The following is a 12,583-nucleotide window of genomic DNA, read 5'->3' as shown; positions in this document are numbered from 1 at the left end:
CGAGCGGTGTTGTGTTGTGGGGACGCACAGCCACGTGTGTGGCCGCTCAGCAGTGCCTGGGTGAGGAAGGTGCGGAGGCCGTGTCCTCAGCACGGGTGGCGCTCGTGGAGCAGCCCAGGTGCTCAGTGCCTCTCATCAAATGAACGCTGTTCAGTCCCATACCCGCCGAGGGCACCGGTGCCCCTGGGAAGGGCGGGGTCAGGAATGGGAGGCAGCAGGGTAGGAGATCATGTACATGGTGATTTTCATGGAAGAACGAAACTCTGCATTTAGAGGCAGGAGCTCAGCACTATCCGGCACTAGGGTGCGGGGTGCGGAGACTCGTGTCTGCATCAGGTGGAGTGACGCACAGAGTCGCAGGCCTCACAGGCCATCGGTTCCAGCCCTCCTGCATGTCATGTGACCAAAGCCCTACCAAGTGGCCTCACTCTCCCGACTGAGCGCCTCAGTGATGGGGACCTCTCTCTTCCTCCATCAGTCACCGCCGTCTTCGGGCAGCCCTTCAACTGACGCTGCTGCCAGGCGCTGTTCTAAACGTCTATCTTCCTGCATATTCGAAAAGCCTATTCTTTCCTCCCCGTTGCCTGTCATTTTCCATTTTTTCACTTTATTTTATTTTTTTCACATTGGCTCCAGAACAGTCGTCAGGGCCTCGGTCCACACCACACTTTTCCTGCAGTCACCCCCTGTGTGCTCTGAACAGGCCCCTGTCTTTGCACGTGAAAGGTCTGTCCTGAGTGAAGGATAGTGGAAGGGAAGGATGGAGAGAAGCCTCCTAGAGCACCCGGCAGTCTAGGGGAGACTCAGCAAAGCCGCCGGGTTGTCCCTGGGGGAAAGGCAGCTGTTAGGGGAGTTGTGTGTCCTGAGGGAGCCCCCTCCTCCCCTCCCCTGCAATGACCGGGAGTGGCTCTCGGGAGGCTCTGCCCGGGCACAGATGGGACAGTGGGCTTCAGGGGCAGCTGGAGTCCTGGAGACCCGTGAGGCCACCACACTGGTCTCGCCTCTGTGGAGACAGGCGGTGGCCTTGGTGTGGAGAGAAGGAGGGGTGGCCTCGTCTGCCTGGAGGAGACTGCTGGCGAGCGCGGGCAGGTGCGCGTGGGCTCTGGCTCACACCACAGGGAGCCGTTGCCCACCCCCAGCACTGTGCCCGCCAGGATGGACCACCACCCCTTGCCGTGACTTTGTCTGGTGCCGACACGCTGTTCTCACAGGCTCAGAGCTGGGCAGCCCGCTCTGCTGCCACGGGCATGGCACACTGTGGTTCAAAGGGTTTTCCCATCCACCACCTCATTCAGCCCCACCAGAACCTTGTGAGGTGGGTAGCGCGGGAATCTCCATGTTAGAGATGAAGAGGCCAAGACGTGACACAGTGGGAAGAGCTGACTGAAGTGACCTGGGCACTAAGCGCAGGTGGCAGAGGCCCCGGAACATCCCCAGTGTCGGATGTCGTGAGGCCGAGTGCTAGGGACCACGGAGACCTGACGGGACTCCTCCCGTTTCTCTGCATCTCCTGGGGTTCGTCAATGGACTCACAGCAGCTTCAGCTGGCCAGACAGAGAGGCCACCTGTTCCTCCATCTCCTCAGCAACCATGCAGAGACGAGCTGTGCCAGCAGCCCGGGGAGTGGACGCGGCGGTCTGCTGTGCAGACGGACCCGTGTGACATTCGTCCCGACCCCACACCGCGGCTGTCCAGCCCTGTCTTCTCATCATCTTGCCACAGTCTCGAGTCAGAACCTCTGGCCCGCCAGGCAGGGCAGCAGGGCGGTGTCTCCTCAGTCTTTTCCCTGGGGCTTTCTGTGTGTCTGTCCTTGGCGTCTGTCCTTGGCGAGCCGTGTTCCTGAGGCTCAGGGCCTTCATGTGTGGGCTCAGTTTCTTGATGGTGATGGCAGGTTGTCGGTGAAGTGCGGCCCAGATGGGGTAGGGGAAAGGCGTGAAGGGATGGAGTCCGAGAACTTGGAACCCGCTCCGAAGCTCAGTCCCCACATCGGAGGCCTGTCGTCTTCAGTGCAGGGAAGAAGACAGCCCGTTTCACCCCTGTCTTGCAGGATGGAAACCCTGCTGTGCCCCTGGGGCAACCTGGGGAAGAGGTCAGTTCCTATTACATCTGGCCGAGGACCCCCAAAGCCTCAGAAAACTAAAATGGATACGACCTAGGCTGATAACAGAACCAAAGCCTCATGATTCTGCTCTGATAAGAATAATCACTATGTAATAATAACTACCGTCGTTTTAAAATCATACAATAGCTTACAAAGCACCATTGGTATAAATTACCGTATTTCATTTACTTTCTTTCCTACTTTTGGGGTTCAGTGCTCTCCAGCACCACAAGTGAACCTGTGCAGGTGACAGTCTGCAAGGTCAGCAGGACCTTAGGACTTTGCCAATGCCTGTGCGCAGAGCGTGCAAAGCACAGGTCTGGTCCCCGAGGGTGAATCCACAGAGTGCATGTTGTGCATGGTTGAACTTGGACTTCAACTATGCATGCCGGTTTGTAGAGTCAGCCTTCACTTTAAGTTTATTAATGAAAAAATTTATTCAGAGCAAAGTTAGTCCATTTTTAGGACAGAGATGTGAGAATGGTTTTCTTTCTGATATGGTTTGATCTAGTAGCTATTAACTCACCAAAGATGGCTGAGGTCTGTGAGAGTATTTAAAATTAATTAATCAGTCTAAGGCATCCATACCATATTTTTTCCAGAGCAAGAGAAGGTAAGGGATACCGGTCTAATTAGCACGTGCGATTCTAGCCAACATAACATGTACTCCCTGTTTATCATCACTTATGTACAGTCAGAAACCTTTTTTTCTTTTTTTTAAAAAAGCCCCATAGCTCAGCTTCAGCTTTTGCCAGACCTCTCTTGAAAACTGTTATCTAATGAGGAAAAGACCACTTTTCTATACATAATTGAACTTATCTATAAATTTAAAATCTTTACAGGGAGAATAGGAAGCTGTGTGTGTGGTTGGTAGCACGCTCAGACTGATAAAATCTAGGGAAAGGGTAATGATTTCACAACTCTATAAATACAGTGAAAACCACTGAATTGTGCTGTTTAAATTGGTGCATTGTACGGTATGTGAATTATATCTCAATAAGGCTGTTTAACAAAGCCCAAAGGTAAAGGCCCTTGGCATTTTCCTTCCCACATCATCCCTCCTCTCCGAAATAACACTGTGAATGGCATCTAAGCCATTTATGTAAATTTATATGATTCCTAAGCTGTGATTTAAAAGGCCCGTCTGCCTCCTTTGGCCTGGAGAGATATTTTTATTCGTAGGGTCACAGGCAGGGCCGCCCTGAGAGCAAGCGCCTGCTGCCTACTCTGCAGCGGGAAAACATCAAGGCATTGGGGTAGATGTGAAGATTGGTCTTCTAACTGCTCAGGCTCAGAGACTTCAGGAATTTGGGACTTTTAGGAGGTGCTGAGATAGCCCTAATAATTCTCACGCCCAGGCAGTTTGGCTCCCTGGGCCTGGCTTAGTGTCAGGGGCAGCCGGGTCTTTCAGTGCTCATTTGGGGGCAGGTAGCCACAGAAAAGAGGAACGGGCAGAGGCTGGCACAGCTGTCTCACAGGTAGGGCCTCCGTGTGTCTGCAGGGGCGCGTGCCCCGGATGCTGTGCTCTGGCTGAAGCCGTCCTGAGGGATGAGAGGAAGCTCACCAGGCGGGGACAGGGGGGAAGGCATGTCAAACGGAGCACCCCACACGTCTAGACAGCCGCGTGACACCCGTCCTTCCCGGCACCTCCCTCCCACCGCCGCGGGCCAGTACTTTCCCCGGCTTCCTGCGCCCCGTGCTCGGGCCCCTGCTGCATGTGCCACACGCAGGCATTTGACCCCTTCACGCCCCACTCCTGTCCGCCTCCACGCCTGGCCTTAGCAGAGCCTCGTAGGTCCCTGATGTGCTCGCTGGTCAGTGCTCAGTGAGGACAGGCTGCGTCGTGGTCTTTGGCCTCCCCGAGAAGCCCGCAGGGTGGCTCCTCCAAGAAGCATTAGGGACCTGAGTCTGAGATAGCGGGATTTGATGACTGCATGTGAGCCAAAAAAAAAAAAAAAAAAGAGGTGAAGAATCGCTTGCTTTCTTTAAATTGGCTCATTGGCTTTGTAATCAATTCTATTTTAACCACTGGGTTTTTCTCTGCTTGCCCTGATACCTCAGAGAGTGTCGGATTGGAGAAGGACGAGAGGCAGAGGCCAGAGATGCGCTAAGGCATGAGGAGATGATGGACGTGCCTCCTGTTGGGGGGAGGGTGTCTGTCACAGACACAGAGGAGAAAAGTCACAGTGACCTGAAGGAGGCCCGTCTTGGTAGAATAGACCAGGTGTCACCCGCAGGCACCTCTGTCCTGACCCAGCTGGTTTGGTTGCGAAGCTTTGAGCAGTACCAAACCAGGGGGCCATGGCCTTAGGATCGTGCACCTCCCCCCCCCCCGCCCCGGGGGCCCAGAGTGGCCTGGGCTCAGAGCTTCTTCAGGATTAGAGAACAGCTCAGCCCCGAGTCCACAGGACTCTCAGTTCTTGCTCCCATTACTGCAGATGGGAGTCGAGCCCCGTTCCCCAGGACCCACTTCAGGGAGTGCTCGGCAGATGTCTGGGATGCAGCTGAGCACTGTGCCCCTCCACGCGGCCGGGGCCACGGGGGAGCTGGCCAGCCTCAGTCTGCTGCTGGCCGGCTCAGCCTAGAAATGAGAGCATTCGGTGCAAATACAAATGTAAGTGCTTCAGGCCCTCGGACGAAGAAAATGATAAATAGGCTCATTTCACTCAACTAATTTCTTTTTACTTTTTCATCTAATTTCAAATTATTTCTTGGATGCACATTTTATTAATAAATCACTCTTTGGAAGTGACAGAAAATGGGATTTAGAAAGGAGACCATGAGCCTCAGAGGCGCTCCGCCGTGGCACCCAGTCGCAGATGCCCGGGGTCCCCTCCTTGCATGTGAGCATTCCGAGGTGGCTCTCGTGTGTCACCCTCTTTGCTGTCTCCTCTCCTGTCCTCTCTAGATATCTGTGGTGTCTTCCACACTGTGAGGGGAGGCTCAGAGTGCCGGGACCCCTGTGCCATCAGCCGCTAGCCAGCTGCCCTCGCGTGGTTTACCCAGCCCCCTCAGTGGCTCCATGTGCTACAGTGTGTCGAACTGTATCGCAGGGCATGGTAGATCATTATTTCAATAAAGTATTACCAGGCTGGGAGCTTGGTAATGACCTTGAGAGTGAGTGCCTCCTTACATTTTGGCCTTAGGCGCCTCACTTGGCTCACCCCAATTCTGACCCCTGGGTATTCCCCAGACATAGCAAATGAAAGAACTTCCCTCTAGGAGATCATGGAAGACTGGGTGGAGAGTGGTATTGGATTTTCCTCAGGGCCTGAAAGGGAAAGTTTGAGTCAATTTTTTCTGAATCTCAAAGGACAAGGTGACCCTAAAATGAGGTTATACATGGAAAGGAAGTTCTTAGTACACCTCAGGCTCTAAATAATGTTAATGCACTACCCCCTTCTCTTGCCTCTGGGGGAGGCCTTAAGCTCAATCATTGTAGTCCCCCCCACCACCCCGTCTTCATCCATTATGTCTCCCCACGAGAGAGAGAGAGAGAGAGAGAGAAAGATAAACAGAGAAAGAGACAAAGAGAGACAAAGAGAGACAAAGAGAGACAAAGAAAGAGAGAGAACATGCCTCCTGACTCTTTCTGAGCAAAACCTTGCCAGCCGGGAGAAGCCTCCAAAGATCTGCTCCAGCAGCGGTCTCAGAAGCGTGTGGGAGTCGGGGCTCTACATCACCATCCACCAACCCGCCAGCCGCCACTGAGCTATTATTTAAAATCTTTTCAACAATCTCTGGCTCCTGTGTGTGGGCCAGTTGCTTGCTCTCCTCGGTCGTTCTGCGTCTGGCTTTCTGAGGGATTGTTCTCTGGACAGTCCAGTCACAGTGGAATAAAGCAAGGGCAGCCTTGAGACGGGTCAGCAGTTCCCTGCACTGTGTGTGCAGCTGGTTAGGTGTCGTTGCTGGTGCCCAGATTGGCGGCCCATTCTGGAGTTCAGAGCCGACATTTCAAGTTCCCTTGAGTCAGGCCTTTGACTTACGTTTACCTTGAAAAAGAGGCAGGGAGGGGTCCCACACAGACTGTCATTGTCTAGCGCAGCGGTGCCCAGCTGGGGCGCTGACGCCCCCTAGGGGACATATGTCAACGTCTGTAGATGTTCTGGGTTGTGACAACCGGGGGAGGGTAGCACTGGCCAGTGGGTGGGGGAGGCCAGGCACGCAGCTCAGCGTCCTGCAGTGCACAGCATCGCCCCGCAACACCCACAACAGAGCCGGGCCCAGCCCCGGACGCCTGCCGTGCTGCCGCTGAGAACCACTGCTGCGGGCCGGGGGAAGGGGGGGTGTGTGGTCAAGGCCAGAGTCGGCTAGCTGCATTCGTAGGGTTTCAGCATGAACAAGCAGGTAGTACCAGTAAACACCGTGCAATAAGACAGATGAAGATACCGAAGGATATTAAAGAGGGAATGTGAACCTCTCAGGTCCACGTGAAAGAATTTTCTATTCTTAGTTGAAAACTAACCACTAAAACCATGAAAACCAGCACTGTGAGGCTTCAAGGCAAATCTGTACAGAAATGCAAAACCAGTTTAGTAGCCTGCCCAGTCCAGTCACCATCTCCCTTCTACACCAGGAATTTCTTTGTTTAAAGGGATGTCTGGACAATTATGTGTGCAGTTATTTTTCCCGCTGTGTGGGACATCTTGGTTCGAAATAATGATGTTTAATTACTCTCCAGGCACTGTGCTAATCTCCAAGTTAGGTGTAGTGAAAATTAGGCTGTTTACTCTTAGCAAACGTGATCTGCCACCATTCTCAGTGATGTTATTTCAGACAGAGGCTCATTAAATTCTAGCTGAATATCAGAAATACCAAAGTAACACAACCACCTTTCCAGTGCTTTGATAGACTCAGGAACCTGGTTTAATTAAAAGCACATCTTTTCAGCCTCAAACATCCATATTTGACTTTCCCTTCTGAAGCCTGGCAAGGTCCCTACTTTTGGTGATGATCTGTAAGGGTCATTGTTACATTAGCACTTGACCTTGGATACTCTTCCAGCCGGCAGTAGTCTCTGAATTCACTTGTGCCTTTTGCACAGGCATCCGGGTGTGTGAGTGCAGATGGAAGGGGTGCGGAACAGGTGGTGGCAGGCCCGCCCTGGAATAGAACAGCGAGTGTGTTTGGGGTCTGAGGTTTAGGGTGGCTGTTAGTTCCTGTGGGGTTCAGAGCCATTCCAGGGTCCTTTGGAGCAGAAGCTGAACAGCCCACTGTGGTGGCAAAGGGGAGGTTGGGGTCTGCAGAGAGAGGAACATCCCAGATACAAAGATACAATTGCTTCTGCGCTGTCCAGCGTGGTAGCCACCAGCCACTCATGGCCTCTCATAACCAATATGTGCTATGACAATAGAGACTCGGTATAAAGAAAAGAATGTAAAATAGCTTGTTACTGTTTCTTCTGTTGATTATACATCAACTTAATACTTGGCTATATCGAGTCAGTATTTATATGCATATATTAGTAGTACTAGTTTTACTGTTTCTTTTTCACTTTTTAAAAATGTAGCTACTAGGAAATTGCAAATTACAGGTGTCTTGCATCCCGTTTTCCCTGGATAGAGCTGACTATCTTCATACTTTAGATCTCTGTGCATTGTGGACCAGGAAGGGACCCGGAAAGCTCTGACTTGTCATGTGTCTTTGAAGATGTCCTTACCTTGCTCCGGCCTCTTTTCACTCCTGTGGGACAAGAGTGGGTTCCGTGCCTCGTAAGGCCATTTGCAAGCCCGTTTCTTGACTTATGCAGAAGAAGGGCCAACTGCCCTAGAGGGTCCATCGGAAGATGTTAAAATATCTCATGTCCACTGTGGCACAGCCACCTGTCTATCTTGGTAGGCATTGGTCATAAACCGAGGGGTGGCCGTCACAGTGCAGACTGGATGAGCATGGCTGTGATTCCACCAGCCAAAAGGAAAATCTCCTAAATGATTCATGCAAAATGGGCAGAAACAGATGAGGCAAGAGGGCAGAAGCACAATTACTCATGTCTCTGCTGATTTAGACATTCTGTTTTTCTAACCTTCACCACTGAACAGCATCTTGACGACAATTAGAGGATGAACCAAGGCCCTGGATTCCTGCAAACAGCCAGCAGGGGTGTTTAACGAAACACACGAGGATGCTGTGTCTGAAATGATGGCCCCCTCTGCCCCAGTCCTTGTTCCTGTAAATTTAAATGTGATACTCAGCGCTGGTTATGGAAACAGCAATTTAAATGACTCCATTTTTCTTCATACTTTGCTTAACACAGACTCAGTGAAGTGGAAATCTAGTTTGGACAGAATTATTTACAGTTTGTTGGGTTTTTAAAAAGACCCGATTGTGAGAAGACACATAATGGGCTCAGCTGAGCCGGCCTCTGACGCCAGAATCAGTCGTGTGTACTGGTCCCCTCTCCTCAGCCCCTGCCAGTGCCCCGGTGCCTTGCCCTCGCTCCTCTCCTCTGCCCCGCCTGCGGCCTAATTTCCGGCTTTACGCCCTCACAGTGGGCAGCTCTTATTTTTTCTGGCTGGCATCTTATCTGGGCATCTGAATGAGAGGGGTAGCCCACTTCCTTCCACAGAAGCCAGAATGGCTAGACACCTACTGTACAGGGTCCTGTGACTGTCCACAGTCATGTGACCCAGGCTTGTCTAAGCAGATGCTCACAGCTGAGCCTGTGAAGCTGGACCTAGCAAGGCAGAGAAGCAGGGAACAATGATATCACCACCACCCCCCACCCCCCCGACAGCGACATCCACTGTCTTGGGGTAGCCATGACACTAGTCATCTCCCGTGGGCGGCAGGGGCCAGAAGTAGTGACTGGATGTGGCAGTGATGTCTCAGCTAGACTCTCGGTGGAATGAGACCTGTCCATCACCACTCACTGCAAGCACCTCGCCCCCTGACCTTGCCGTCATTTGTAAAAGGATTCATTTGCCGCCTTCTGACATTCTGTTATTTACTCCTTTTGTGTGTATTACATACATGTTTATCCCCACTAGAGACCAAACTCCATGGAGGTGAGTACTCTGTTCTGTGGCTGGCGTACCCCAAGTGCCGTGTACTTAGTGGGCACTTGATCCCTGGCCGTTAACTTAAATACTTGGTGAAAGTCACTGTGGCTGCACCCCGGCTTCCAATGTTCTGTTAAATCCGTATAAAGCCTGGAGGTGGGGAATAGAGACGACCATAAATGACCTACAGGGACAGTGTTGCGTCCCTGCCTTGTCGTTAAGCACCACGGTCCCATGCAGGTGTTCCCTGGGTCTCTTAGGGACACTTACCACTGAAGCTTTTTCTTCAGATCCTCCCTATCAGCTCGGGGGTGATCAGCCACTTCCCTAGCCAGTTCCCACCTATGTAACACGCCTCCAGCCTTGATGGCACCCCCCACTTCACTGATAGAGATTTTCCTATTTTTCGTGCCTTTAGGAATTTTATTCGAAAACCAGGAGAATGGGATGATGCATGCTTGGGCTCCAATTTGTATCTCAAACTAGGCTAACAAATTTCATTTTAAAAACTTGTAAAATTCCTTTTTTGTTTTTTCATTTAAGTATAGTTGGTATACAATAGTACATTAGTTACATTAGTTTCAGGTGTTCAATTATATCGATTCGACATTTTTATGCCTTATAACGTGATCACCCCACTAACTCTGGTACTCGTCTGCCACTGTGGCCACCAATCGCAGTATGGTTGGCTGTGTTCCCTTCACCTTTTCCACCCACCCTCCATCGCCCTTCTCGCTGGTAGCCATCCCTTGAGTCTCTGTGTCTATGAGTCTGTTTTGGTTTTCTTTTGTTCTTTCGATTCCCCATATGAGTGAAATCTTATGGTTCTTGTCTTTCTCTGTCTCACTTATTTCACTAAGCATAATAAATACCCTCTAGGTCCATTTATATCGTCACAAATGGCAAGATTTCATTCCTTTATACGGCCAAGTAATATTCCATCGTGCACATGCACCGCCTCTTCCTCACCCGTTCATCTGTCGGGGACACCTGGGTCGCAGTGATCTGGAGCAGGAGAGTGACGTCACTTCAGTGACGTTTTGGAGCCCGCCTTGCACCCCACCTCCACGTGCAGACAGGTTCTCCACCGCCATCTCAGTAAACCTGGGACTCCCTGTGCTTACAACTGGTCTGTGCCCAAACAGCTCCCGGGCCGACGCAAAGCGCCGTCTCCTTGTCGTAGTCTTCCTGTGTTCCATGGTCAGATCACTGTGTAAACCCTCACCTTGATTTTCCAGATCCCTTGTTAGTGTCCTCTTTGGCTGCAAAATTTCTCCTTTGTTGGACTTTTACGGAGTCACCCATCACTCCCGCTTGGTGCCTTTGACCACCACCTGCTTACTCTGAGTTCCCGACGGCCCAGTTAAGGACTCTGAGCGGCTCTTATTTCAGTGAGAATTTAGCACTGAGCATTCATTACAGAGTGACATAGCAGAAACTGTTGTTTTTCTACCCAGTAGCTATTCTCCCTCTTTTTCTTACTAACAGAATCCTAATGTTGATGAAAATGGCATTGTGCCTGGATCAAAAACTATTATTTTTCACCATCTTTGAAGCCAGCCATTGTAAGCAAAATTTTTCTGGTGGTTATTGAGAAACTCTGACTTCTCCGACATGGACACGCCGCTTACCTTCTTCTGGCCTTGCCTCATTCTCGGAACGCAGATGCTGTGGCCGGGACTGAAACACACGTCTCGCAAATTTGAGGAAAAAGACAAGATAATTTCAGAGATCTTGGCTCTGACATTTTCGGGCCACCAAACGAGTGCCAGAAACCATCTATCTCCAGACCGAGTGTCATAGGAGGGAGATGAGCGCCTACGTTGTTTACGCTCCTCTCAGTGTAGTTTTCTGTTATATTCAGCCAGTTTCAGTCGCCGACATTGGTAGTACATTGGTTAGGGTGCATTCAGATGCAGGTAAGCAAGACGGCCACTCCAAATGGCTTAGTGGACCAGAGACTTTAGCATCCCAGGTACCAAGGAGCGCCTGGGTGGGCCAGGCCACACATGCCCGCTGCCCGCCCGGTGCGCATGTCGGCTCTGCCGCTCTCTGCTCACCGCCTTCATCTTTACGTTGGCTTCAGCAGGCCCAGGCGTCGTGTGCAAACCTGGCCCCATTCCTTCTCGCTGTGTGTCTGTTACCGCCTCTCACGGGAGGTCCCCAGCAGACGCCCCTCGCGCCTCACAGGCCGGCATCACATCCCACGCCCATTCCTGCAGCAACAGCCATGGCCGTGTGGGGAGGCGGAGCCCCGGAGGAGAGTGGGGACGGGGGGCGGGGGTGCTGACTGGAACACCGGGACCGCGTACACCAAGGCAGGAAGTAGAGACTGCACTGGCCACCAGACCGCCAGGCGCCCAGCACCCTAGTCCTCGGAGCCCCAGGCTGTCCTCAGGGAAGCCAGGATAATAAGAAACACAGTGCTGCAGGCTCCCTGCTCGGAGGGCAAGGCAGTTAGTTATACGAGTCTGTGTTCGATGAGTGGGACTCAAAGCTGAGATCAAATAAGGGAAGCACTTTGAAACCCGGTCAGCACTACAGAATGTAATCTATTTCTTCAACAGTCACTTTGGCAAACACCGACAGCCAGGCAGCCACTCTACGCGGACTTAGGAAAGGCCAGTGCCGGCCCCCGGTGCAGTACAAGCTGGTGGGAAAGATGAGTCCCTGTGCATAATGGCCTTGCATGTTACGTGATAATGCAGCAAGAGCAGGCGTGGTGTCTCTTCTCGGACGGCTTCTTCAGAAGGTTAGTAGAGCTTAAAAAAAGACTGTTAAACTCTACCGAAGGGGTTTGAAGCTGCGTTAGTTACAATATCATCAGCTATATTGGTGGCAGTGGCGACAACAAAATGCAGGATTTCGGTGGCTTGACAGGCTACCCGGTATTTCTCACTCGTTCAGTAGTCGGTGGCGAGTATCCTTGGTTGGTGGGGACAGTTTGGAGGTGAAGCAGTGCGGGGACACAGAAGTTCTGCCCAAGAGAGACGCTGCCTCTGCACCGCCTGTGGCTCCTCAGCCTCTGTGAGGGAAGAGCTCCAGCTGGCAGAGGGAAAATAGAGAGATTGGGGAAGACGCACCCTGTTTTTAACCATCTTAGCTTCAAAGGGACACACAATTTTTTTTTCTCATCAGTTAGAACCAGTTACAATCTGGGATTTAGAGAGTTGGAATTGCAGTCCCTGGCTAGGTGCACTTTCTCCAAAAACAGTTCAAACCTATAGCATGACTCCCTGATGGGCGGCAAGCCAATTCTGCCCTGGAGGGCTTCCTGGAGGTGGTAGACTCAATGTGGGCTTTTGAAGGATGAATTGCGATATGTCAGAAATTCCACGTGTTGACACACATTCTATCCAGAGGGAAAATATTTGCAACAGCAATCATTATGAGAAGATTCATGAAAGATTTAGAATCATCTTTGTCTATTGAAAAGCTTTCAGAAGTTTCATATTCGACAGTATTCAACAGAATATTTTATGAT

The 12,583-nt window shown here is 51.4% G+C and overlaps 1 protein-coding gene across 1 annotated transcript in view; it reads left to right on the top strand.

Moving 5' to 3' along the window:
- Positions 1-11,851, top strand: part of LOC107500386 (5-formyltetrahydrofolate cyclo-ligase) — a 52,692-nt gene extending 40,841 nt beyond the window's left edge. Inside the window, exon 6 of the transcript XR_001594514.2 lies at positions 11,667-11,851. The gene's annotated coding sequence lies outside the window, so the exon portion shown is untranslated. The remainder of the gene's footprint in view (positions 1-11,666) is intronic.
- Positions 11,852-12,583: the final 732 nt, after the last annotated feature.

The sequence above is a fragment of the Rousettus aegyptiacus genome, unplaced genomic scaffold (genome assembly GCF_014176215.1).
Source record: "Rousettus aegyptiacus isolate mRouAeg1 unplaced genomic scaffold, mRouAeg1.p scaffold_m13_p_14, whole genome shotgun sequence".
Lineage (NCBI taxonomy): Eukaryota > Metazoa > Chordata > Mammalia > Chiroptera > Pteropodidae > Rousettus > Rousettus aegyptiacus.
This window is presented reverse-complemented; position numbering and strand designations above follow the sequence as displayed.